The following is a 27,826-nucleotide window of genomic DNA, read 5'->3' as shown; positions in this document are numbered from 1 at the left end:
GTGAGTGATGCTAACAGTGTGGGTTCAATTCCTGCACTGGCTGAGCTTTATTCTGAAGGTCTCTCCTCACCCTCTTTCCCCTCACTTGGGGCAATGGTGACCCTCAAATTAAACCACCACCAGTCCCCTCTCTCTCATCAGAGATAATAGGCAAAATGGTCTGGTAAGGCTGTGGCAACTTTGCTTTAACCCGGTAGACCGAGTTGATTAGAAATAATTTTTGGTCAGGTAGGGATCTTTAGGAAGAGAAAAACACAACGTGGAAGAAGGCTCAGCAGAAGAAGCAGCAGGAGCTGTAAGCCGGAGGTACTGACTCACCGTCAGGCACATTTAGCTGGTTGCTAAGGTACGGGCGCTCCTGCGGCAGAGAGGTGGAGTCCTGTTACGGGAAGTGATGTTGCACTGACGGAGAAAACCATTTTGCTCCCAAAAGAGGAAGGATATGAGATGAATTGAAGTGCATTTAAATTCACGAAGTCCGAGCATGAGTTGTGTCCGCGTGTAACCGGTGAGTGAGTCAGGCCGAAGTTGGCCGAGCTGCAGCAGCGATTCGCCAGTGAGAGGCTTGGAAGGTATTTTGTACAATACAACTGATGCCACTTTTTGGAATGTTTACTGCCTGTCAAAGGTTTTCATCTAGTTTAAGGAAGTTTGTTTCAGATTGCTGAAAATTGAATTCCGTTTGTGATCCTGCTCCGTGAGGAGTCCCCTGGTCTGATCTGTCTCAAACAAAGGAAATGACCCGAAATAGACAAGTTGATTTTTTTTTGACATTGACTCGATATCTTCTGAAATGAACAGGTTTGTGCTTGTTAAGAATGACGTGGGCTGTGCCACAGGACCTGGGGTTTCTTTCCCCTTCGCCTGTACTTTCTAATTTACCTCCTGGCCCTTTCCAAACTTTGATAGACCAGTAGCATTACTTTGCTCCTGTAAAGTGCACAGCCATTCGCTCCGCACAATTTGAGCGAAGGAACCGGCGTTGCCGTAGTTTGGTACCAATTTCACGGGCCGTATCGCATCTTCTAACCCAGGGAGGAGTGAGTCACTCAAACCTGTAGTTCTTGTGCAATCTGCCTTTAGAGTCCGGGTCTTTTTATTTTGATGTTTAGTGTTTCTCTGTCATCAACTGCCTCCTTTAAACATGTGTCTCCCGGCGCAGATTCTGAGTTAAGTTTGGCGGGGGGAGAGGAGGTGGCGGAAGGCGAGGGGTGGCGGGGGGAGACTGGAGATTGCAACAAAACCAAAACTACACTGTTCAGAGACAAAGTACACGACTGTCTGGGCTGTGTTTATAGAGAAACCTGTTAAAATGAGCATTTGCGTTTTCCCAAACTGCAGTCTCTCTGCAATAATTCTGTGTTTTGTCTCTCCGGTTGGGGTTTAGAATTGTAACCAGAATCGATGTGTAAAGCTCTCCAGTCATGTCATGGGACTGACCGAGCTCTGACGGGTTGCAGTCATGATATTTTTAACCGCCCTGCGTGAGGGGCCTTAGATTCTCCTCTGGAGGTGCTGGGGCTTGAATCACGCCTCCTGGCTCAGAGGCAGGGACTTTACCGCCGTGCCACAAGTGCCGTTGTGTTGTGGCTGTTAGAGTGCAAGTCTGTTACACAGAGCTGCTTGAGGCGCCTAGGGAGATGTCAGAACGAGGAGGTTGCTCACCATGATTCTCTAGTCCATAGCCAGCCTATTTCTTTCTTTAACTGACCATCTCAACCGTCTATATTACTGCTTTGAACTGAAACCACAAAAAAAGCTGGCTATCACAATGGGTTAGGCAGCATTTGTGGAGAGACAGCCAGCTAACATTTTGAATCTAGATGACCCTTCGTTAGCTTTTTTTTGTTTTCAGCGCAGATCCCAGCATCTGCAGTAATTCCGCCCCCCTCCCCACCTCCCACGTTACTACTTTCCTAGATTTGGAATCACTTATGTCTATAAAGCTGTAGAGCATGGTGTGGATCTGCTCTGATTAAGATGTAGCGTGAGTTGAAATGAGATCCCCCGTGGATATATGTGCATAGCGGCAGCAAGACATTCACATATGTCAATATTGGAACAAATGTTCACTTTGACCATTCAAAAAGTGTGTGTAATTTTAACATTAACCAACTTTTTGTTCCAGCATGCTCTCAGCCCGCCACCATGGGTTCCCTGTTTTAAAACAAGCATCCTGAAAATGCTTTATACAGGTTTTTATTGAATTGACTTTAGATTTTTTTTCTTAAACCGCAGGTAAATGGTAATGATTCTGTCCCTGATTTTTACAACAGAGACTCTGTTGCACCAGATGAGCGGGCTATTATCATTCATTAACAGCTCACTTGCCTTACATCACTCCCCATGATGTGTTTTAATGTTTTATTATAATTGCCTCCCACATTGACTGTAACCAGCCCAACCCTGTGTTGCTCCTTGGGGAAGCTGCAGTACATATTCCAATTAAGACCGGATTAGAATCCATTGCAGCTGTTTTATTTTTCTCCAAAATATCAGGGAAGTTGCTTGAGAGAGGTCCAGGTGAGTTGGCACTGGCATAAGGATGATGGTCCACAAAGTTTATGTATGATAGGTTTAGAAAGGGTTGTTGGGTCATGCGCATTGCTGCTTTGTTTGTTTTCTTGAGTGACTGTCAGTCAGCTACAGCTACCTTGGAACAGTGACAGTTTTCATTTTAAAAACTGAGAGACCTTGTCTTTGAGACACCCATGCAGTGGGGATGACCTGCTGACCAGAGGTCAACTGTTCTCCCTGCCCTGAGCCAATTTAAAAAAAATTGTGACAATCGGGCAACGTTCTCTGCTTGTAAAAACCATAAGATGTGGGAACAGAAGTAGGCCATTCTGCCCAAACAGTCTGCTCCACCTTACATGGGATCACAGTGCTCGACTTGCCAGCCTTTTGCTGATAACTACCAATTTCCATACAGATTTAAAATTATTTTTGGCTTTCTGCTGTCAGCTTCCAAATAAAATCATTAAATGAATGATTGGTTGAATTAATTTTCAGAATGTTGTTGGAATCTGTTGTGCATCTGGAGCCCTTTAGTGTGTGGTTTTTCTCGACATTTTTTTTGTTGTTGCCTGCCATCCTTTCGGTCAGTTTGAATGTTGATGGTGACTAATGCTTATCCCCTTTCTTATCACCAGAGTCCTGAAGATAAGTCCTGGGAAGACTGACGGACTTCCTGTGGGTAACAATCACAGTTATTTCATTTTGATTTCTTGTTGACACGTGTGCCTAGGTACAATGACATGTTTTGTTTTGTGTGCCACACAGGCAAATCATATCATTCAAAGTATATGAGGGTAATAGAACAGAACAAGGAATATAATGTAATAAAATGTGAGGCTGGATGAACACAGCAGGCCTGTTCATCCAGCCTCACATTTTATTATCTTGGAATCTCCAGCATCTGCAGTTCCCATTATCCAAGGAATATAATGTTATGGCTGCAGAAAGGCTCACAAACAGTGAGATCAACATTAAATTTAAACATTGAGAAGTTCATTCGGAAGCCTAATAATAATGGGGAAGAAGATGTTCTTGAATCTGTCGGTATGTGTGTTTAAGCTTTTGTATCTTCTGGCCAACAGAAGAGATTATAACCAGGGTGAGAGGGGTCTTTGATAATGTTGGCTATCTTTCTGAGGCAGTGAGGTGTGTAGATGGAGTAATTGGATGGAAGGTTGGCTTGTGTGATGGACTGGGTTGTTTCGCAACTCTCTGTAGTCTCTTACAGTCCTGGGCAGAGCAATTGCCATACCAAGCTGTGATGAATTTGGGCATGCTAAAATTCCTTAGCCTCCTGATGAAATGGATGTGTTGCTGTGCTTTATTGACTGTAACACCAATGTGGGTGGACCAGGACAGATTGTCGGTGACCATCATTACTTAGGAACTTGATGTTCTCTACCAAGTCCACTACAGCACCATTGATATGGACAGGAATGTGGCCTCCACTCTACTTCCTGAAGTCAATGACCAGCTTTTTCATTTTGCTGACGTTGAGGGAGAGATTGTTATCTCTGCACCATGCCACCAAGCACTGCATCTCTTTTTCCTGTATTAGGTTAATGTGTGTTTTTCCTGGTTCTGCAGGATGATTTTCAACTACTGTCTTAATTTTTAAAAAATCGCTTTCTTTAGCCTCAGCTACCACAAAACAATCCTGAATATGAAAGGCTGGCAATGACAAGCAAGAGAAAGAGAGAGCGCCTCAGGTACAAAGGGAGCAAAATACCGGGGGTCCTAGTGGAGTCTGGGAATTGCAGAAGCGAACTTAAGAAAGCAATTTGGTGAGCAAAAAGGGTCATGAGAAAACACCGGTGGGTAAAATTAGGGAGAATCTCAAGATATCCTGTAAGTGTATCAACAGGAGGAGGATAACCAGGGAGAGAGTAGGGTGTATTAGGGAGGAATCTGTGGGAGGAGCTGGAGGACATTGATAGGGTCTTAAACGAGTGCTTCACTTCTGTCATCACCTGGGAGAAGAAGGTACAAAAATTCAGGCAGAGATTGAGGTTCGTGGAATAGTTTGACACACAGTGAGGAGACTCTGGAGGTTTTGATGGGTTTAACAGAGGACAAACCCAGGTCTGAATTTTTTTAATCCCTTTATGAATATCGGGAGGTAACAGAGGACTGGAGGACTGCTAATGTGGTTCTACTTTACAAGACCAGTGGTAGAGATAAATTGGGGAATTACTGACCTGTGAGTCTCGCATCAGTGGTAGCGAAACAACTGGAGTAAAGTCTGAAGGAGAGAATGAATCTCAATTTGGAGAGGCAAGGTTTGATCAGGGATAGTCACCCAGGCTTTGTTAGGCATGGCCTCTCTCTAACAAGTTAAAATAAAAACTTCCAAGAAGGTGAGCAGTTTTGTAGTTGATGCTGTTTGTAGCGATTTCAGCAGAACTTTTGACCATGTTCCCCCATGGGAGACTGACAAAGGTAGTAAAGCACATGGATCCAGGGTAATTTGGCAAGATGGATCAAAAATCTGCTTAGTTGAAGAAGGCTATTTCTGTAATTGGAGGGTGTACATATACATATATATAATATTGTTGAACATATATATAATACATATACGCACACACAATATTGTTGAACATGTAGTGGGGTGGGGGAGATGGTAAGTAAGCTTGGGGGTGACACTGAGATTGGTGGTGGCTGATAGCGAGGAGCATGGTGTTTAGTTTAGAGGAGGATTCTGAGGAATTGGTCAGATGGGCAGATGGAACTTCACTCTCAAAAGTATGAGTGATACACTTTGCAAGAAGTGCCAAGACAAGGAAGTACTTGACGTATGGCAGATCACCTCAGGAACAGGGGGATCTAGGGGTTCTTGCCCACAGATTCCTGATGACTGCAGGATAGGTTAACAGGCTGGTTAAGAAGGCATCCAGGACACTCCTTTTATCAGTCATGCCATGGGTTATAAGAGCAGGGAGGTTATGTTGGAGCTATATGAAACTCTGGTTAGTCCACAGCTGGAGTACTGTATGCAGTTCTGGTCACTACACCATATGAAGGATGTGATTGCACTGGAGTGGATGCAGAGGAGATTCACCAGGATGTTGCTTGGATTGGAGTATTTTCTCAATGAAAAATGGGTCATTGGACGCACTTTTTTCTAAAGAGAGGGTTGAGGGTTGAGAAGGGATTTGATTTGAGGGGCATAGACAGGGTGGATAGGAGGCAGCTGTGCACCTTTGTTCAAAGGTAATGAGGAAGCATAACTTTTTTAAGGTGAAAGGTAGCAGGTTTAGAAGGGATTTGAAATAAAAGCTTTTTTTTGATTGGCATCTGGAAGGAGAGTAGTAGTGGGAAACTTCACAACCTTTTCTAAAAAAGACTTGAAATGTTATAACATTCCAAACCATGGCCCTCAGCCTTGAAAGTGAGATCACTGTAGAGAAGTTTGACTGATCAGTTTCTGTCAGGATCCCTAAACATTATAAAGATTTGTATTTGACCCAGATGGGAACCAGGATGCTTGGAAAAAAAGATTTGACTCTGTTTATGGATCAAACTGTGCATTTCAACATGTCCTTGAAGTGCAAGATGTTGGCCCCTGGAATTGGGCTGTGCTCCATTTGTAAAATAGATTTCACAAGGTACTATTTCTACCCTGTTATCCTAGGGTTATTTGTCCATTTCAGCAATACACTATTGCCACAATGCTGTCCACCCAAATCTCGCAACTCCTCTCTCTTAAAGGCTTTGTTCCCATCTGAATTGGGTGATTACATGTTCGTTAATTGGACAATGATCATTTGTTTTCTTTTGTGGTCTCGTGTTTCTTAAACCCTGAATGATGCTGATGGTAACACTGTCCCTCCCATTATGCCAGCAGATGTTAACCAATGTGTCTGTGTGGCTTTAGCTGCAGATTGCCTGAGAGGGAACCCTCATAATTTGTTCAGATTTTGGTGCTGTTGTTTCCAGGCAACCAGGAATTGACCATATATTATTTAATGTAAATGTGGTTTATTTAAATTACCTCTTTCACATATAAACAGTGTGCTTTCTAAACTGGTTAAAAACTCTATTTATTGGGTATGGTCAAACTAAAATATAGTCCGTGATCCATTGAGTAGCAAATTAGGAAATCCTCTGTTAACCTTTTTTTTAAATGATTCTTGGCTGTGAATTGTTTTGAAGTATTTTCACTGGGCTGGGTGCTGCTTTCCCTCTCTCTCTCTCCAGAGTTCTGAGATGTCAGTATGCTGGTAGTTCTTGGACCCAGGAAGATGAGCCCAGAATTTAATAGATCACCCTGCCCAGTATTGCAATAGGAGGATAGTCGGAAGATCTCTCCCCTGCTCTATTGCAGCTTTTGCCATTTTGCAAAGAGTGGTTCCTGCAGCTGGAGTTGGTTTGCAATCTGGCACTGACACCAGCCAGATGTTTTGTCTTCCTTCCTCCCAGTCCAGCAGGGGGTTACTTTGGGCTTTGAAAGGATGTCTCTGAGGTGTACTGTCTTGCACCATATTTAATAACGGTGACAATTTAAATTATGGGGTGAACATGAATCAGGAATACACTTTATTCACTGTTATAAAGGGGTGAGTGAACAGGAACAGGATAGAGCTGGTTAGCTCACTTGTTGAGATGACATGCATGTGGTTCAATTACCATTCCAGTTGGTGTGGGAACTATCTTGCTCACCTTGTGCTTGATGTGTACTGGCTCCCCTCAGGCTACACAACCAATTGTCACATGTTTTATCTGGAAGAGATGCTCATGGTCCATGTGAACTGTGGCAGAATGCCTAAATATCTGAATGAGTGGGAACATAGTCCCCCTCACTCATGATCCCCAGATGTTTGTGCCAGTTATCCACTGCTTTCTGTGACAAATATGGGAAAAGGTTGCATTATGATGAAGAATTTGCATTGGAAGTGTAAATTCTAGTGGATGTTACAGCTTTTGCCATTGTTTCAATGGATTAGTTTGAGGTCACTGACACTGGGGAGATATCGCTGTACATTCATTCTAGGAGACAGAAGGGGCAGTTGAGCTGTGGGTTATGCATGTGCGACTGTTCAGCCTTAAAGGGAGAATTAATGAAAAGTGGATGCTCTAGAGCTCTGAGAAAGTCAGTGAGATGTGGGGGAAGCCAATAGGCGCCCATAAGGTTGTGGTTGGGGCTGAGAGTGGGGAGGTTTTCTTTGCAATGGACAATGCCGAATCTGATGGAAGTACCCCCAGATGCTAGGTGACTGAATGGATCATAACTAGAATTTCTCTGCAGGAGACATTCTTTAAGAAAATAGAATTTGTGTTGTAAAATATATTAAGATTTACTTTTGTGTGAAATACTCAGATGCAGAGTTGACTTTAATGCGCTGGAACTGGCAGCATGCTCTGTTAGTGCTTGGGCCACAACCATTTACACTAACGACTTGAGTAGTTTTGCTTTGAACATCATTGAAAACTTGGACAACTCCATCCCTTTAGAAAGCAGTCGTGCCTGTGGCCTGAGCATGGGAGCTGTGATGGGGAAGAGACTGTGTTTTTCACAAAGGCTGATGGGAGAATCAGATGGCTAAGTCCAGAGCTTGGTGGACCATGGAGCTGGGTGGGTACAGAATTCCCTGAGGTTGGCTCCATGCCGCGATCCCAACTCCTGACCATTCCCAGGAGGCTGGATTTGGAGAGGAATGGCTGGCTACCTGCTCACAAGCTTGTCAGCTCAATTCAAATACTCATTAACATAATTAATCAGAGGCTGCTGAGCTCCCCTCCTCCCACCTCAAGCTGCACCTCCATTTCCTACCTACCAACCTCATCCCACCCCCTTGACCTGTCCGTCCTCCCCAGACTGACCTATTCCCTCCCTACTGCCCTACCCGTACTCTCCTCTCCACCTATCTTCTCCTCTATCCATCTTCGGTCCGCCTCCCCCTCTCTCCCTATTTATTTCAGAACCGTCTCCCCACCCCCCCTTTTCTGATGAAGATTCTAGCCCGAAACGTCAGCTTTTGTGCCCCTGAGATGCTGCTTGGCCTGCTGTGTTCATCCAGCTCCACACTTCGTTACCTCGAGGTTTGAGTTGGGCTACAAACCTCAAGGCTGCCTTCTGGCTGCAGACTGGGGCTTGCGAATGAAGGACCTTCATCTTTTTAAAGCTTCCTTTACAGCCCCCAACCCCTGACCAAAAATAACCTTACTGTAGCTGCTCTGGTCCAACTGCAGCTGAGACTTGTTTTGAGGTGAGATTCCTCCTGCACCTCTGCTGCCGCAGCAACTGTGACCCCCGCTTTACTTACTTTATTGGAAAATAAAATGCTGAGGTGACGCCTCAAGATGGGGGACACTGTTTCTCTGCTCAGTGATGATGTGGAGTTCTGTGCTGCAGTTGAACCCAAAACATTGAATGTTTTCAGGAAGGAGTTAGATTTGGTTCCTATGGCTAAAGGGATCAAGGATATGGGGAGAAAGCGGGAACAGGCCACTGAGCCAGGGAAACAGTCACCATCCTGGTCAATGGCTAGACAGGCTTGAGGGGCGAGAATGGCCTATGCCTGCTCCTCGTTTCTATCTGTGTTTCTTCAGTACCTGAACTGCGGGCTAGAACTCCTTCTGTGCTGGAAGATCTTCTATTGGCTGGGTGGGTTCCAGTTGGTTGTGAGACGTTACTGCCTGTTGTTGGGGTCCTGACTCCAGATGGAAAATTCTGCCTCCTGGTGCTCACTTTGCACTTGCTATTTACAAATTCCCAGGCAACTGTGTCCAGGGCCCCAAGTGAAGGCTTGGACAGACCAAAGTTTGGATAATCTTGGATATTCCATAGCCTGATTGGGATATGAATGTTAGACACTGCCTGCTGTAAGTGTATGGGTCAGTTTGACACACTGGGGTTGTGTTATTGTTGGACGAAGGCTTATTGCCTCATTCACTTTACAGTGCTGTTGTTATTGCCACTATGTAAACGGGCCACAGGTTATTAGGTGAAGCTGGCAGAAGAATTTTATTTGCTTTGGAACAATAGGATCATGGTCTTGAACCTTATCTTGCCTTGTGCAGTTTCCTGAAAAATCCTGGCAAATAGTTCTCTTGGCCAAATAATGTTAAGATTACCAGGCTGCTGTGGGTTATCTACTGTTGAATGATGGGCTGCTGTTCATATATTATCCCACCGGGGTGGGGAAAGCAAGTAGTGGCCTGAACCACTACAATAACTAAATGACCTGTGAAAATAAGTTTGTTGCGTGAGCTAGGAATATACGGGTTTAATTTAGATAAATGCATTTTGGTAAGACAAACCAGGGCAGAACTTGTGCAGTTCATGGTTGGGCCCAGGGGAGTGTTGTCAAACAGGTAGACCTAGGGTTGCAGATACGTAGTTCCTTGATTCCTTGAAAGTGGTGTCACAGGGTGGTGAAGGAGGCGTTGGGTATGCTCACCTTCACCAGTCAGAGCTTTGAATAAAGGTGTTGGGACATCACGTTAACAGCTGCTCAAGACTGGTGAGGACATGTTGGGAGTACTGCGTTCAATTCTGGTTGCCCTGCCATATTTAAGAGGGGCCTAAAGGGCAGTATTTTCATACAGAGGGAGGTGTGTGTATGGAACAAGCTGCGAGAAGTACTGTTAAAGGCAGGTACATTACACCATTTAAATGGCATCTGGATGGGTACATGATAGGAGAGGTTTAGAGGCATTTGGGCTGAATGCTGGCTAATAGAACATGTTCAATTTAGGAAACCTGGTTGGCATGGACAGATTGGGCTGATGGGTCTGTTGCCGTGCTGTAAGACCCCATCTTTATGCTGCAGTGCTGTTTTAAGATGGCTGTCAGAAATAGCAGCTGGACTGGAATCAACCAGAGAGCAGGGAGGTTAGATCTGACATTGTCTAATTAAGTAAAAGCACCCCTTGTCGATAGTGACTATAATATGATTGAATTTTCTATCCAGTTTGAAAGGGAGAAGTGTGGGTCTGAGACTAAAATTTTAAAATGTAAATAGGGGCAACTCTGGGTAACCATGTGAAGCAAACTAGAATTAGTATGTTGGGGGCTAGATCAAAAGTCAAGCAGTAGCAGACATTTAAGGGAATATTTCAGGAATAGTCAGAGTTTTAGAAAGAAAAGTTCTTACGACAGGACTTAACTGCTCTCTGCAATGAAAGCCTCAGACTTGAGGAAAAGGCACAAAGATCAGTGGCAGGATCAGATAATTGCACAGGAGATAAAGAATGGAAATGAAAGATTAATTAAGGGAGAGAAATGAGACTGAGAGGAACATATAAAAATTGACAGATAGTGTTTCAACGAGTCCTTTTAAAAAGGACAAGAATAAGTCAAGTGAAGGCTGCTTCTCCAGGTGAGAACCGAGTGTTTGCTTTGTAATCTACAATTAATGGCAGATCAAACAACCAAATATTTTGCTTCTGTCTTCATTCGAAAACTGTCCCATCAGGCCTCTTATGGTGCAGTGGTAGTGTTCCTACCTTTGAGACAGGTGGGATGAGGTCAAGTCCTGCCTGCTCCAGAGTGTGTCATGACATCTCTGAACACTGGTTTAAAAAGTATATACAAAAGCTTTTCCAGTATCAGCAGTAAATCAGGAGGTGCAAGGGAGAGAACTTGGTCAAATTACAGTAACAAGGGAAGTGTTACTGAGCGAACTGGTGGGACTGCAGGCTGATAAGTCCCTGGGTACTGATGGACTTAGTCATTAGGCTTTCAAAGTGGTGACTAATGAGGTAGTAGATGAATTGGGAGCTAATGAGTATAACTGCTGTATTCAAGAAGGGAGAGAGACAGAGGAAAGGAAATATGGCCTTGTCAGCTCGTCTGTCTGTCTGTCTGTCATGGGGTAAGTGTCAAATTTGATCGGGTTTAAAGAGGTTATAGTTGGGTACATTGAAGAACTCAAAATAATCAGGAGAGACTCAGTATGGTTTTGTGGAGGGGAAATCGTGTTTGGCTGCTAAGAGGTAAAAATTTAAGATTTTTTAAAAAGTGTGCTTTTGATAGTTATCACTCAGAAAATACAATGGGGAGCCAAGCTGAATACAGAAGGTTCTGCAGGGAGGTGAGAAAGCAGAGAGATTATGGAAAAAAAAATCCAAAGCCTCCTGTAAGATCATCAGTATAGAATGGTGGCAGGAGGAGGAGTAGGGCTGATTAGGGACCAGAAAGGGGGTTTTTACTTTGGGATGTGGCTGAGGTGTTAAATGAATGCTTTGCATGAGTCATTTATTTATTGCAGAGATGGTACCCAGGTCACTGTGCCAGAGGAGGAAACTCCGTCTCTAGACGATATAAAATTGATAAACAGGAGGTATTGGATAAACTGTTGGTACTTAAAGTTGATAAGCCTCCTGGAACTGTTGAGCTGCATCCAAAGATATTGAGGAAATGACAGTGGAAATTGCTGAGACAATAGCAATAACTTTGAAATTTTCCTTGGATTTGCGGCTGGTTCCTGAGAATTGAAGAATTGCGAACAGTACGCAGCGGTTCAAAAAAATATTGTAAAGGTCAGCCCAGTAATTACTGTCCAGTCAGTTTAACTTTGGTGATGAGACAACTTCTCCTAGATTAGGTTAGAATGAATAGTTGCATAAGTTAATTTTGGAGGAATTAGCATAGATTTTGTTTAGTTAACTTGGAATGTTTTGAAGAGGTAACAAAGCAGGGTGATGAGGGGGAAATCTGTTGATGTTGTGTTCAAGGACTTCAAAAGACTTATGATACAGTGCCAGATAGCTTGTGAGGAATATTTTATATGCCATAGAATAAAGTGACAGTAGTAATATAAATATAAAACTGGCTAAGGTATGGCAAACAGAGGGTAATCATTAATGGATTTTTTCTTTTAACTGGATGAAAGTTTGTTGTGGAGATCCTCAGGGTTTTGTATCAGGACTTTTGCTTTTCCTGATACAGATGACAAAAACGTGGGAGAATTGAGCTGTGAAGGGGGACATTAGAGAACTTCAAAAATCTTTGACAAGTTGGTAGAGTGAGTGGATAGGTGGCAGAAAAAATTTTATGTGAAGGTGTGTGAGGCGATCAACTTTGGTACAAAGAACATGGACAGACTGCATAAAACGAAAGATATGCAGAAGCAGAGATCTGAGTGCATTCTTGCATGTAATTAAAGGTGGTAGGCCAAGTAGAAAGAGCTGTTAATAAAGCATTCTGTAATCTGGACTTCATTGATGGGACTGTAGAAAACAATAGCAGGGAAGTTATAACGAACTTGTATAACATCTCTGTTGGTGTATTGTGTACAATTCAGTGCACCATACTATGGGAAGATGTAAATGCATTGGAGAGAGTGCAGAAGAGGTCCATGACATGGTTCCAGTGATGAAAAACATTTTTGTTATGAAGGTAGATTGGCAAAGTTGTGATTTATTTATCTTGGAGATGCAAAGGCTAAGTGGAGATTTGTTTGAAGTTTTCAAAATCGAGGGAGATCTGTACAGCATAGGTAGGAAGTGACTTGCTGCTTGTAAAAGAATTGAGAATCAGAAGGTACAGATTTTTAAACTGTTTTGTGAAAGAAGCAAATGCAAGATGATTAAATTTGTTCATGTAGCAAATGGTGGAGGCTATGTTCATTTGAGGCATCCAAGAGATCACTGGATAATTTTAAATAAAAACAACATGCAGGTTTGTGGGTCGGTGGGGGGAGGCAGAAGATTGATAATAAGATAAATTTCTCAGAGACTGGTTAGAGACCTGATGAATAAATAACCTCCTTTGCTGTAACAGTTTTAAAAGTAAGAGTGTTGTATCTCCGTTGTAAAGGATATTGGTGAGACAACATCTCAAACTGTGTGGGCAGTCGTAGATTATTTATTTACGGAAGGGTACAGATATAAAGGTTGATGAATTGGAAATGGTTTTCTAGATTAATGTCTGAAATGAGCAGGTTGTTTTCTGAAGATAGTTTGAACAGGCTGGGCTCGTTTCCAGGAACAAAAACAGAAGTTGCTGGAAAAACTCAGCAGGTCCAGCAGCACCTGTGAAGGAAAGTCCGAGTTGGTGTCTTGGGTCCAGTGAACTTTCCTCGGATCTGAGGGCTTACTTCCTCTGGAGTATAGAAGGATGACGGCTGACCTGATTGTTGTGTATGATCTTGGTGAGGCTGATATGGAAAGGACGTTTCCTCATATTAGTGAGTTCAGAATTAACAGACACTATTTTAACATGAATGGAGATGATGGGAATTATTTTTCAGAGGTTTGTGTAGCTTTGAAGCTCACTCTGCTTCAAAAGGCAGTGGAGATGGTGTCATTACGTATTTTTAAGGCAGAAGTGGATTCTTGTTAAGTAAGGGAATCGAAGGTTCTCTGGATTAGTAGGGAATGTGAAATTTGAGAAAGAAACAGATCGGCCTTGATCTCACAGAATAGCAGAGCAGACTGAAGGGCCACGTGGCCTACATCTGCTCCAAATTTGTTTGTGTCTATGACTCTAAATGGACCATCGTCCTTGATCTCCCAACTCAGTATAGTCATCGGTTGTTCTTGTCTTCTATAATTGCTTAATAATGGGATTCAACGCATTGAGGTCATATTAAATAATTTCTCACATATTTTGGGTTGTATACAGTGACTTGCTTTCTGGTTCTGGGGTTAAGACGTGAATAAAAAGTTGGCAAAGATAAACCAGGAACAGGAGCTAGCCATTTGGCCTCTTGAGCCTGTTCCATCTTTAAGTAAGATCATATCAGGATCTTTTGTGCTTCAGTAACATTACATCTCTTTTATTTTCTAAACTCCAAAAGGTACAGGCTCAACCTATCCTCAAGTTAGCTCCTTGATTCTTGGAAATGGTTAAGTGAAGGTTCTCTGAAATGCTTCTATAAAGCATTTCTATAAAATTCTTTTATCTCCTTCCTGAACTTTATTGGTCACCTCAATACTCCCTTAGTATGAATGCAAAGCATTATTACAAATTTCAGCCTTGATTTGTTTGTAGCATCTTTGTTTCTGAGTTACAATTGGCAGATTCAAACACCATTCAAAGATTCATGTTGACCCTGCAATGCAGCTATGAAGGGATTATCCACATTGTCATGGCCAACACTTATTCCCAATCAACATCACATCTCCTAACAACAGATTTACAGTCAATACCATATCACTGGTGTGGGAGTTTGTTGACTGCTGTGTCACCTGCATTACAGCAGTGAATAAACACCAAAAGGTGGCGCGTTTAATTGTTAAGCACTTCGCATGTTTTGGTGAAAGGTGCTTTTATAAATGCAAGTATTTTTTCTTTAAAAATGTCTAGTCTTCAAAGTGCTGACATTTAAAGAAAATTTTTGAATGAAATGCAGAATGGACTTTCTGTATAAATGTTACAAGCCAACTCTTGGATTGAAATTTAAAACTTTTTCAATAGATGACTGACTGACATTGTACAATACTGTTTTCTTTTTAAACTTAAATCTCCAATCCTACATCTTTGACTGCCAGGTGGCCATTTTACTTCTTTTTTCCAAAACCTGTTTATAAATATTCTTGGATAATAAAATGTGAGGCTGGATGAACACAGCAGGCCAAGCAGCATCTCAGGAGCACAAAAGCTGACATTTCGGGCCTAGACCCTTCATCAGAGAGGGGGATGGGGAGAGGGAACTGGAATAAATAGGGAGAGAGGGGGAGGCGGACCGAAGATGGAGAGTAAAGAAGATAGGTGGAGAGAGTGTAGGTGGGGAGGTAGGGAGGGTATAGGTCAGTCCAGGGAAGACGGACAGGTCAAGGAGGTGGGATGAGGTTAGTGGGTAGCTGGCGGTGCGGCTTGGGGTGGGAGGAAGGGATGGGTGAGAGGAAGAACCGGTTAGGGAGGCAGAGACAGGTTGGACTGGTTTTGGGATGCAGTGGGTGGGGGGGGGAAGAGCTGGGCTGGTTGTGTGGTGCAGTGGGGGGAGGGGACGAACTGGGCTGGTTTAGGGATGCAGTAGGAGAAGGGGAGATTTTGAAACTGGTGAAGTCCACATTGATACCATATGGCTGCAGGGTTCCCAGGCGGAATATGAGTTGCTGTTCCTGCAACCTTCGGGTGGCATCATTGTGGCACTGCAGGAGGCCCATGATGGACATGTCATCTAGAGAATGGGAGGGGGAGTGGAAATGGTTTGCGACTGGGAGGTGCAGTTGTTTGTTGCGGACTGAGCGGAGGTGTTCTGCAAAGCGGTCCCCAAGCCTCCGCTTGGTTTCCCCAATGTAGAGGAAGCTGCACCGGGTACAGTGGATGCAGTATACCACATTGGCAGATGTGCAGGTGAACCTCTGCTTAATGTGGAATGTCATCTTGGGGCCTGGGATGTGGGTAAGGGAGGAGGTGTGTCAATCACATTGCTGTGGGTCTGGAGACACATGTTGGCCAGAATCTCCTCTATCCATCTTCGGTCTCCCTCACATTTTATTATCTTGGAATTCTCCAGCATCTGCAGTTCCCATTATCTCTATAAATATTCTTGCATACCTCTGGAGCAGCTGGGAGTTGAACCCATGGTTCCTGCTCCAAAGGTAGGGATACTACCAGAGTGCCACAAGACCCCTACAATAATCACCTTGTAGTTCCCTGGTTGACAGCTCAAATATAGTTGAACTAGATTAAAACACTAATATGCTGAATCCAAATTAAGGAGCAGGTGTAGGCCTTTCTGTCCATTGAATCTGTTCCACTGTTAAATTAGATCATGGCCTATGTGTCTTAATGTAACTTTCCACACGATCGTCATATGTTTTAATGTAATTAATATCCTGAAATATAGCAATTTGTGTCATGTCTGTGCTCCATGATAGAACTTCCATAGCTTTCTGGTAAAGAATTCCAAAGGATCACCCCTTTCTGAAGAATTCCTGTTTAAATCAGTCTCGGAGTAAGGGGTAGGCAGGTTAAAACTCTGTCCCCTGGTTCTTGGACAAAAAATGTCTTTAACTTATGAACCCAGCTCTATAATGAGAGTCCTTGCTTCAAATCTCTTAACTTCCTGACTCGCCCTTCCACATTGACTGACTGACTGATTAACTTCCTCCCTTAATTGGTACTAATCATTCACTTCCCATCCTTGCCACATGAAGCTGTTGGGGACAAGGGGGTGAGTTTTATTTTCTCCTCGTTCCTTCCAATGATTGCCTCTTGACATTAAACGTTATTTAACAACTTGCAGCATAACTTCCCAAGCTGCTTTTTCCAAAGTGATTAAAATGAACATTTTATATTTATCCTTTTTTCATTTTGATTACTGTCCAAATCTTCAGAGACTTCTGTATTTTTCTTCCGAGCAAGGATGTGAGCTTTAGATGTACGTGGCTGATGAAGCCAGTTAGAGATCTGTGCTGAACGTCAGTTGGAACCAAAACAAATGCACCTTTGAATTGATGTTGCATCTCTCGTAACTTTTGAGATGCTTCAAGTGTTGTGTTACATCTCTCAGTTCGGTGTACCTTTTAAAAGATGTGCTCATGATGTCATCACTTCATGTAAGTTTGTGACCTGAGGTTATAAAGATCTCATTGTTGCGTCTTACCCAGGAGTCGGTCGAATCATGATAGCAGCATAATTCCAGTAGACTATCAATGCTTTCTGTTGTAATTTAATGTTGGAGTATAATAGCTATAATAAAAGTCTGTTGGATACTTCAATACCATTATAACAAATACAGTTTCCTGTGTTAAGAAGGATAACCTGAGTGATGCTGCAGCTAAAATAACTGCTGACTAACCTTAGTTCTTTGAAATGTTGCTGTTGCTGGAATTTGGGAAATGTGGTAGCCAATTTGCAAACTTGCATGAACAACAATGAGCTGATGACCATATAAACCTATTGACGTTGATCGAGGGATAAATATGGGATGCGCACAGAAATAATGCCAAATAATATTTTTTTCCCTCACCTGGAAGGCAGCCTTTTAACATCTTGTCCACAAGGTTGCACCTCTGACAGCGCAGCCTTTCTTGGTGCTGCGCACTAGTGCCAGCCCAGCTGATGGTTCTGGAGCGCAACTTGAACCAAGTACCCAATCTCCCTCTCCATCTGTGTCACCGAGGAGTTCTGCAGTAAGTCTCAAGCTTGACTCTCACTTTGTATGTCATAGAGTCAGCGATACGTACACCATGGAAAAAGACCCTTCAGTTCAACTCGCCCATGCCGACCAGATGCCTGAAATTAATCCAGTCCCATTTGCCAGCATTTGGCCCATATCTCTCTAAAGCCTTCCTATTCATGTACTCACCCTGATGCCTTTTAAATGTTGTAATTGTATCAGCCTCCACCACTTCCAACTCATTCCATACACGCACCACCTCCATGTGAAAGAGTTGCCCCTTAGGTCCCTTTTAAATCTTTCCCCTCTCACCTTAAAGCTACTCCCTCTAGTTTTGGACTCCCCTACCATGGGGAGAAAGATGTTGGTTCTTCACCCTAACTGTGCCCATCGTGATTTTAGAAACCTCTATAACATCTCATAGTGCACAACAACTTCTCTCAAATATTTTCTGGCCTTACTGAGCCACTTGCAGCTAGTGAATAGATGGTTTAATGCTGTCATTCAGTGAGACACCTCACAGTCTTACAGTGTAGTTTGCAAATTGTATAAACCAGCTTTTAATGAGCTCAGCAGCAGCTGTTGCAGTTAAAGCACCACAACCTCAGTGAATAGTCATTGGTCCTTCAATGATGGCCCTTTAGGAACAAGAGCAGATGTTTCCTCTTTCACTTTAAAAGAAATGGTTATCAACAAAATCTGCTTCAAGTGTTTGGCAGTCACTTTCTTTGCACTCAACTAATGACATTCATTTCCTTCTATCTTTATTCTGATCTGCTATGAGCAAGGTCCTAAGAGAGGAGAAAAGGCATCAATATAACAGGAATTTGCACTCATGCAATATCTTCAATGCAATAAAATGCACCTATCAACTGGGATGGATGTGTGTTTAGGGGGCCGTTAGCTTATTTGGCAGGAAGGCTGGTTTGTGTTGCAGCGTGATACCGACAGTGTGGGTTCAATTCCTGCATTAGCTGAGGTTACCATGAAGGCTCTCCTCAACCTTTTCCCTCGCCTGAGGCATGATGACCCTCTGGTTAAACCATCACCGTGTGTGCCTCTCTCTCTCTTTAATGAAGGAACAGCCTTATGGTCCTTGGCAACTTTTACCTTTTATTTGTAGGTGCATGAAAACCAGTTCATGTTGAATCGCTTTTTTGTGCTTGATGCATGATTTGAGGATGCTTTCTTTAACCTGGTTTGTTCAGGTTTAGGATCCTTTCAAACAACCTGAGGCCCCTTATGAAGACCAGTAACTTTTTTTTTGTTTTTACTTTAGCCATGAATAAATAAATAGCTTTGAACGCAGAAAAGGGCCTAATCTCTTCTCACTGTGCTGTGTTGGTTTATGCTTCAGGTTTTTTTAAAAAATTAGAAATTTTTTTTGAAAACATTAGTGACTTGTACAGAGACCTTGGCCTCTCATTTGTCACGTCTGAAGACTGCAGTATTATCAGCTGTTTACTCTGTCCTTCGGTTTAACATTTCCAGCTCCACAAAATGAGTCATGCTGTATCCTGTGAGAATGTTTTCTTTCTTCAGAAGCGAGTCTGGACTGAATGCAGGCCTTTATCTCTCATCTCAACTCTAATTCTGTAAATTGATTTGGAGGTACTGCTTGCTATGGCAACCTGTGTAGAACTGTGGATAATACAATGGGCTAGAATGAACAGTCTTTTTTTAAAAAAGTTTGCTTTTTTTTGCATTTGTAGAATGACTGATTGCATGCCCACAAAAAAATGGGGTTCCACTAGTACCAGAGGTGATTCCTGGCTTCCTTCCTATTTTGGGTTTGGAAAAATGATTCCCAAACATTTGCAGATGCTGAAGATTGGTGGGGGACATGGGGAGCGGAGAGGAGCGTTTGCTTTAATTCCAAAATTGTAGCAAAGTCTGGGGAGAGATGAAGGATAGGGAGAGGACATTAGCTTCACTGACCTATTTGTTTTTCTTCCAGGTCTTCTCTCTCTGGGCCCAGTTCTCACCTGGAAGTCTTCCAATACTGACCAGGTAATTCAGTTCCTCCTTTTGTTTTCCCTTGTAGTCTCTGAATTGATTTCGGTGGTTTTTGGTTGCTATGGCAATGGTCCATGTTGGACAATGAGTGAAATGACTTTCTTGAAATACTGTGCATTGAGATGCTTTGCACTATGTAGAAAGGAAAGCTCGCTGAAAGGAATTTCCTGAGACATCGGCTGTATTTGGCATAATGACTACAATTTCAAACAACTGCAACTGCGAAAGTCTTTACTAATTTTCACAAAGTAAGACTTGAATTTACATAGCACTCTTCACAGCTGTAAGGCCACTTTAAAACTCTATGGAGCCATGGAAATGCCTTTTTGAAGTGTAATCGATGTACTGTGGGAAATGCAACAGGTCATTTTGTACTCAGCACACTCTCTCAGACAATAAACAAGGCTTTTTGTTCCACTAATCATTTGTGAAATGAGCGTTTCTGGGTTGACCAGCGTTTATTGCCCATCCCTCTGGTGAGACCTGCTATTCAGTTTTTCTGTGGTGTTGTTTGAAGGATTAGTATTGAGCAGGGCACCAGGGCTAATATTCTTGCTTGTTTACTTATTTAATTAGTGCAAATAGGATCCTTTCCGTCCACTGGAGCAGGCAGATGGGGGCCTAAGTTTGACAGCTGCTTTGGAAGGTGGCGTTTCGGCCACTGCAGTACTGAGGAAGTGCTACACTTTGAATACTAGCTTTGGCTTTTGTGCTGGGGTGGGATATTTTAAATTATTTGTTTAAAATCCAATTTACAAACGACAATCAATAAACACTGCCCACTATAGCCAAAAATATAACAATCCAACGAAGGAAAACAAGGTGCGGACCTATGTCAATATGATGCTGGAGTGAGATTTGAACCTGGAAACCCATGACATTTATAATGGGTGCTCATCACTTGAAGACTCCTTTGATCATTCGTTCAATTCTTCAGGTAGCAGGACCAATGCGTACATTGAATCTGCTAGGATTTACTCTTTCTATCTGGACTGTTATTTATACCTAATTTGGTTTTTTGAATTGCTGATAAGTAAAATATTCGTTTGCTAATGATGCTCCTCAAACAAAACGCTTGCTGCTTTGCGGCACACGTCAATGGCGTTTATCAAAGCCGGTTTAAGATAATGCAAATGAGATGGCAGGAATGAGTTGCACTTGTATTTACCTTACAATGTAATGCAGCCTGGAGTGAATTCCAACAACTGAGCTAGTTCACTCAATTTACTGGTCTATTAATTGTAAAGTGATAAAACTTGTTGGAATGTTTATAACCTGCTCAATTAGCGGAGCCTTAAACTGAGGATTGAACCTTTTAGAAGACTTGTAGTGTGTTTGAAATGCCAATAACACTGAGAACGTTGCAATTTTATGTACTTTCTGATTATGATCTATTAATTTATTTGCCTATATGATCATGTCATTCTCTTGAAAATAGCAGGATATGTATTTTTCTTTCAGAATTGATTCAGTCCTGCAAAACCTGCATTTAATTGAGTCAGTGCTACAAGAGACACAGTGTCTCAGTGGTGAGCTATACTATAGCACCAGTGAACCAGGCTCAATTCCACCCTGTCTGTGAGGAGTTTGCTCTTTCTCCCTGTGTCTGCATGGGTTTCTTCCGGTTCCCTCTCACAGTCTAAGGAGTGCAGGTCTGGTTGATGGGCAATTTAGTTTGGCCAGTAGTGTCCAGCAATGTGCAGGCTAGGTTGATTAGCCATGGGAAATGCAGGATTACAAGGATAGCTTAGAAGGGTGGGTCTGGGTGGGATGCTGTTTGGACGGTTGGCTGTGTGGACTCAATGGGCTGAATGGCCTGCTTCCAAACTGGAGAGGTTCTATGAAAAGGCTCAAGCAGTATTCCCATCGGACATTTTTCCAAAAAAAAACCCTCTTTGTGCTTTGTCTTTATATAAAAAGGTTTTGACATCATCCAGCCCTGGGGAAATATGCTGTTTTTTGACTTATTTCTGCAAACTGGACAACTTTTTCATTTCTGAAGGACCTTCTGTGCTTTATTCTGAAGTTCCAGCATCATTGCTAGTTTAGTACATTTGGGACCAAATTGTGAATTTCTTTTGGCATTTGCCGTAATTTGATAATTACAGTGTATTAATTGGATGTTGTTACAGCTGATTATCCTGGAACCGTTCACAAAAACTAAATGTTCCAACTCTTGCATCCCTTGAGTAATTTTTTGTGTTTTAATGTGCAGTGGACGATGCATCTAAGCTGGTGCTCCAGCTTGCAATCCACTTTCTCTGGATATTGGATGGTGAATAACACTGGGGGTTTTTTTTTGACGGGGGAAAATGATGAGGAGCTGCTCTCCTGACACGTGGTACAGAACAATTGTGCTGCCATCGCTGTCAACCAGCTGCACAGAAAGGTGCTTGCCCAGTCCTTTGACGACCATGTACTCCTTTTTTAATGCTGCTGTCTAATATGGAAGGTGGGAAGAGGGGGCTGAGTAATATTGGTAAATGGGTTTTGATCTTATCATCTATCAAAGAAAGTAGAGGCGATCAGAAAAGTGCATGATCAGTAGAGCTCTATTAACCGATTTGTACTCTGATAACAAAGTAGCACTGTATTTTGATAACTTCATTGTGCTGGTTGGATGTTATTCCCTGTGCTTAGTCAGAGCCCATTCCCAGAATCTGTTCCGTCTTTTGTTTTAATGTACACTGAATGGTATACTTGAGCTGATGGCAGAGTCATTCAGTTCCAGTTTGTCTGGTACCACCTTCACTTTCTATCTGATGCCAGTCTGGGGAAACTGCATAAGAAGGAGGTGGTGAGAAAGAAAGTGGGCATTCAGCAAATGATAAGACATGCTTGTATGAGTACATGTTGCTAAGGTATCCTTTCAGTTTTGTTTCTTGTTGCAATTGAATGACATTTCTGAATCAAAGTTGAAACATTTACTTGGTCTTTTTCAATGGCTGTCTTCCAATTATTTATTGATCGTTCTTAAATGAAACAGAAATTAGATTGGTTTTCTAGTTGTAATCGTACCACCTCTCATTGAATCTAGCCAAGCTTGGGATTTTAAATTGGGAACTGCCTTGGAAGTGTGTCGCTCCTTTTATTTCAGATTTCCAACAGCCGTAGTTTTATTAATAATCTAAGGTTTTTGTAAAAGGAAAAACCCTTCATTTTGATTTCTGTAATTTTGCATGTCAAAAGGTTGTTGCTGTTCTGCCGCGAGAGCTGGCCTTGTTGGGTTTTTGTGACACTGCCCCATACTGAGAACACTGCTGGGACTAAAAGGGCAAGTTGTTCATGTGTTTGTTGTAAGTGTGAATGTCTGTTTTCCACTGAGCTGGTTGCAGTAAGAGTGTGAGTGTCACACTGCCTATACTGTTTTTGTTTTTCTTTAATATGGCACAGGAAGCTGTCTTTTTAGTGGTTTAAATTGGCAATACAAAAAATAACATTCATTGCACCTGATTTGTGTGTACATACACTTAACCCTGCATTCCTCATCTTGTTCCAGATCATTGACCAGCAGTCTGTATATACTGACATCTCTTATTTTTGTCATGATGTGCATCTTCCATGCACTGGTCGATTATGGTGGCATAAGCCCCATTCAAATTCAGTTCAATAGTTGGTACTTTACTTTTTCAATTCTTGAAAATCTCCTTCTCAAAACTCCTTTTCAAAGAATCAATATGACTCTTTTTCAGAACCGTAGTTCTGCATTCCTTTTCTGTTCAGAAGTTAGGCTCTTGTTGCGTTCAGTGTTTAACTCTGTTTGTTTCTCTGTCCACAAATGCTGCCAGGCCTTCTGAGTTTGGATTTTCCCCAGTGCTTCTATTTTTGCAAGTAGTAGTTTGAATAAGCAGTGCCTTTTATCAACTGAAACTGGCACTTTAATTTTTTTTAAAAAAGATGCTGTCGTGCTCACTTATCGACTAATGATGACTGGCCATTGTTCTGTCACCCTTGAAAAGGAAAAATGTCAGAGCAATGAGTGCAAGCTAAAACTATCTGTATAAATTTTTCCTTCTAGGAGGAAGATGCTGAAATAGAGCAGTACTTAAAAACTATGAAGTATCCGAATGATAATATGTGATCTGTGTAAAGGGCTCCGTCTCTCCATTATTTGAATCATTTTAGATGGAACCATTGCCTTGGAATGATAACCTGTCAGACTTTCACATGGAGATATTTTAAAGTGCCCCTCAGTTTCCCTATGGAGGCATTTATTAAATTAAAACTGCAAGGCAGTTGCAATTTTTCATAAAGATTCTTTTTATATTCCATTTTATTTTGAAGTGAGCAAACAGATACTTACAGCCCGGGCAGACACTGTAGCTTTTATCTGTAATGTTCCTTACTTTGCTGGATAAGGTTGGCATGAACAATTTGGGATTTCCTGTTTTGTGTTGCATTGATTTCATGTAAAATGTTCAAAGAGTGTTCATTGCAGTGATGTTGGCAATGAGATTTTGTCTTTCACTGTTTCCCACACAAAACAACAATATATGATGAAATGCTATAGCCTTTGAGAGTTGGTCGCTGTGTGTGTTTGCTTGGACCTGGTTCTTCTGTAACTTGCGGAATTCCCAACTGGAAGTTTCCTTAATAACCTGTGACACTTTTTAAAATCTCTTGACCTCTGTGAAACTGGAGCAGCTGTGTCGTGTTTCACAGCCTGCCAACGATTGAAGCTCTGAGCCTATAACTGAGCTACTCTCTGTAGGTTTAAAGTTGCTGTGTTTATACTGTTCACTAAAACACCTAAATTGAACCTGCTGATCACTCTTTGCAGAATCAGTACAAATACTGCAGTGAGCTGCAACAGATCTTACATGAAATTTCTACCTTGGCCTGAGAGCTAATGTTTTAACTATTTTAATTTTAAAACTGCACCATGTGTTTAGACTGCAGAACTCTTCTTTTTCAAATGAATGTTTGGTCTTGTACCTTTTTTGGTTGCATTATAAGGGCAGAGAACTTGCAACATGTGCACGAATATGCCAAAATTTTGCAAACTCAGCAGAGAACATTTAGCAGAAACTTGTATTTTCTTTACATTGCTTGATTTAATCTTCCCCATTAACTTCTTACATTAAGAGTTCAGTTGAATTTAAGGGGAAGTGGTTGGATATGGAAGCAGGAGACGGTGTTGTTCTATCGAGAAGCATTGTGTTTTATTTCTGGTTCTCTTGGCCTTGGCATTTAGTGCAAATATTTCCCGAAGCTGTGTGTCACAACTCCTGAATCAGGTGTTGATATAATGGCCTCGAGTTGAAACTTTTGGCAGCTTGATTTAACAGATGCGGAACTGGGGAGGGTCAGAGTTTAAGCCTTTGGCTCGCTGCCTGTTTGAGAGAGGGCATGAACGTCCTTGAGAGGAGAATCGATAACAGGCCAAGATTCCTCTCTCGGTGAATAACGATGGAAAAAGTTGCATCTGTCTGTAAGGAGCTAACTTTGACTCATTTTTAACATGATTGTGTGCAGTAGAAATCTGATTGAAGACAGTGCTCGTATATTACTTTATATTAATTCCTGATCTATGAACGATGCTAGCAAAGCCAATGTTCGTGGTCCAACTGTCTTTGGTGTCTTGAGCTGTTGCAGTCACTGAAGTTTAGGAATATCCACAGCGCTGTTAGGTATGGAGTTCCAGGATCGCGAGCCAGCAACAGTAATGGACCAGTGATACAGTTCCACGACTGGGTGACAAGTGGCTTGGAGGGGAGTGTGCAGATGATGGTCTTCCATGTCCTTGTTTTTGGGTGGTTGAACTTAAGAGTCGGAAGCTGGCTTTGAATGGAACACACTGCTGTTCCTGTACACCAGGAGTGGAGGTGGCGAATGTTGAAAGTGATGGCTTATCAGATGGCTGCTTTGCCCTGGATGGTGTTGCAGGATGTTGAAGCTGCAACCATTACATTTCTGACTTCTGCCTTGTATTTGGTAGAAAGCCTCTGAGGAGTTTAGAGGCAAGTCTCTCACATTGCGGAATTCTCCACAGAATGCCTACAGGGTGGAAGCAGGCCACTTGACTAATTAAATCCACACCGTCCCTCCAAAAAGTACCCTACCAGACCCACCACCCTACCCTATCCCTATAACTCATGTTTAGCACGGCTAAACCACCTATCTGCACATCTTTGGGCTGTGGGATTTTAATCTCTTTGCAGTATCTGTGCATGACTTTAACCAGCATAAAGCTTCCCCTGATTCTCTGACTCCAGTTTTGTGCCTTGATACCAAACGTGGCCAAATACTGCCTTCATTGTCAAGGCTACTCGCTATCTTCTCATCTCTCTGCAATTCTGCTCTTTTATCTATTTTTGGACCAAGACTGCAATGAGGTCAGAAGCTGAGTGAGTGTTAGTCAGCAGTTTGTTGCTGAGTAAATCCTGCTTGATAGGATGGTCGATGACATGCCATTACTTCAATGGAGACTAGACTGATGAGGCAGGAACTGGCTGGATTGGGGTATACTATGCCTTATGGATAGGACGTGCCTGGGAAAGTTCCAGCAATGTACCAGTGTTGTAACTGCCCTGAAACAGCTTGACTAGGGGCATGGCTTTTACTGAAATACAAGTCTTTAGCGCCAGTCTTGAAATGTTGCCAGGGCCCATAGCCTTTCCTGAACCCTGTACCTTAAGCCATTTCTTTTTGTCATGAGAAGTGAGTTGAAATAGTTGAAGACTGGCATGTATAGCATTGGTGACTGTGGGAGGTGACAAAGTTGATCAGCCACTTCTGGCTGAAAATGATCACAAATGCTTCAAGCTTTGTTGTTTTGGAAGGATGTGCTGAGCGCCACCGTCATTGAGGATGGTGACTAACAAGTCCAGGAAGTACACAACCTCAGGCCCCTGGAAGTCTGCGAGGACCAGAGGGACCTTGCTGCACATGTCCATAGATCCTTAAAGGAAGCAGGACTTGAGCGAATAAAGGGGATTAAGAAGGCATAATGGAATGCTTGTCTTTTATTAGTCACGACGTTGAACACAAAACCAAAGAGGTTACCGTGGAGCTGTATACAATGTTAATCAGGTTACTGATGGAGCACTTTGCAGTTCAATCACAGATTAACACAATGATTACAGATCAGTAGACAACCATTCAGCCCATTGAGCATGCATTACCTCTTCAAACAAGTGTCATTATCTAGTGCTAATCTCTGACTTTCTTCCCAAACCTTTCCATGCTATATTTCTAAGATAATAAAGTGTGAAACTGGTATTCTCCAGCATCTGCAGTTCCCATTATCTCTAATGCTATATTTCTATCTGTGTAAGGGCAGGAGCTCTTTGCACACTGCATTAACAGACAAGGATGATTCAGAAAATGTGGCAAATTATTACTTTGTCTAAACCCCCACCATGATGCTCGACAGTCTGGGTACCCTGCAATAGATGTAGTATCTTGCCACACTATAGGAAGGATGTGATCTGACTAGCGAGGGTGCAGTGGAAACTCACCAGGATGTTCCACGTGCTGGAGTTATTCCAAAATGCAGACTTGGTCGGCTGATGTTGTTTTCCTTCCAGCAGAGAGTGCTTGGGGGTACTTTTGTTAGGCTGTAGAAAATTGTGATGCAGCAGATAGGGAGTAGAGGGTTTAAGAGGATTTGAGAAAATTGCTTCACTCAAAGGGTGTTGGGTATCTAGAACTTACTGCCTGAAAAAGGGGTAGTGGCAGGAGCCACAAGACCTTTAAGAAAATTTAGATGTGCACTCAATGCCAAAGCAACCAAGCCTACAAGCAAAGTGCAGAAAATAGGATTAGAATAGATGGATGCTTGGTGACCAACAGAGAGACAGGTGGGCCATATGGCCTCATACTGTGCTGTAAAAACTCTGTGACTCTGTTTTTGGAGCAGTCTCTCTTAGTTGGTTAACTCCTCAGCAATATTCTTGGCTAGATGTGGCAGGACCACAGAGCTTTGAACTGTAGGCTGTGGGATCACTTTGTTTTATCTATCACTGCGTCTGTTCTGCTATTTACTTTGTGCTTGGATCCCTGTTGTGGTTTCACTGGGTCGGTACTTTTTATTTTTAGGTTTGCGTGGTGCGGCTCCTGCCCTGCTTTGAATAAAATGAAGCAGATTTTTTTTTTCTGCTTCATTTGTCTCCTCTCCAGTAGAGTTTGTATCAGTCTCTCCAGAGCATGGACATTTAGAATTTAAAATGTACGTTACAAGGTTGTTCCGTCCCTTGCTATCGAATCACCAACAATGAAGACAGACTCTGGGTGAAAATGTTTGAGAGAATATCTCCAAGAGGCCCAGACTCTGC

General features: G+C 42.4%; 1 protein-coding gene across 8 annotated transcripts in view; it reads left to right on the top strand.

The window, feature by feature from the left end:
• Positions 1-408: 408 nt before the first annotated feature.
• Positions 409-27,826, top strand: part of rab27a (RAB27A, member RAS oncogene family) — a 114,883-nt gene continuing 87,465 nt past the window's right edge. The window contains exons 1-3 of one of the 8 annotated variants that reach the window (XM_048563051.2): positions 409-572; positions 3,153-3,192; positions 19,492-19,544. The gene's annotated coding sequence lies outside the window, so the exon portion shown is untranslated. Of the gene's footprint in view, positions 573-3,152; positions 3,197-19,126; positions 19,146-19,491; positions 19,545-24,878; positions 24,982-27,826 lie in introns of those variants that run through there. The other 7 variants (XM_048563052.2, XM_048563053.2, XM_048563054.2 and 4 more) reach the window with 7 other exon arrangements.

This window comes from Stegostoma tigrinum, chromosome 33, assembly GCF_030684315.1.
Source record: "Stegostoma tigrinum isolate sSteTig4 chromosome 33, sSteTig4.hap1, whole genome shotgun sequence".
In the NCBI taxonomy this organism is placed as follows: domain Eukaryota; kingdom Metazoa; phylum Chordata; class Chondrichthyes; order Orectolobiformes; family Stegostomatidae; genus Stegostoma; species Stegostoma tigrinum.
Note: the sequence above shows the minus strand (reverse complement) of the source record. Positions and strands in the feature narration are given on the sequence as shown.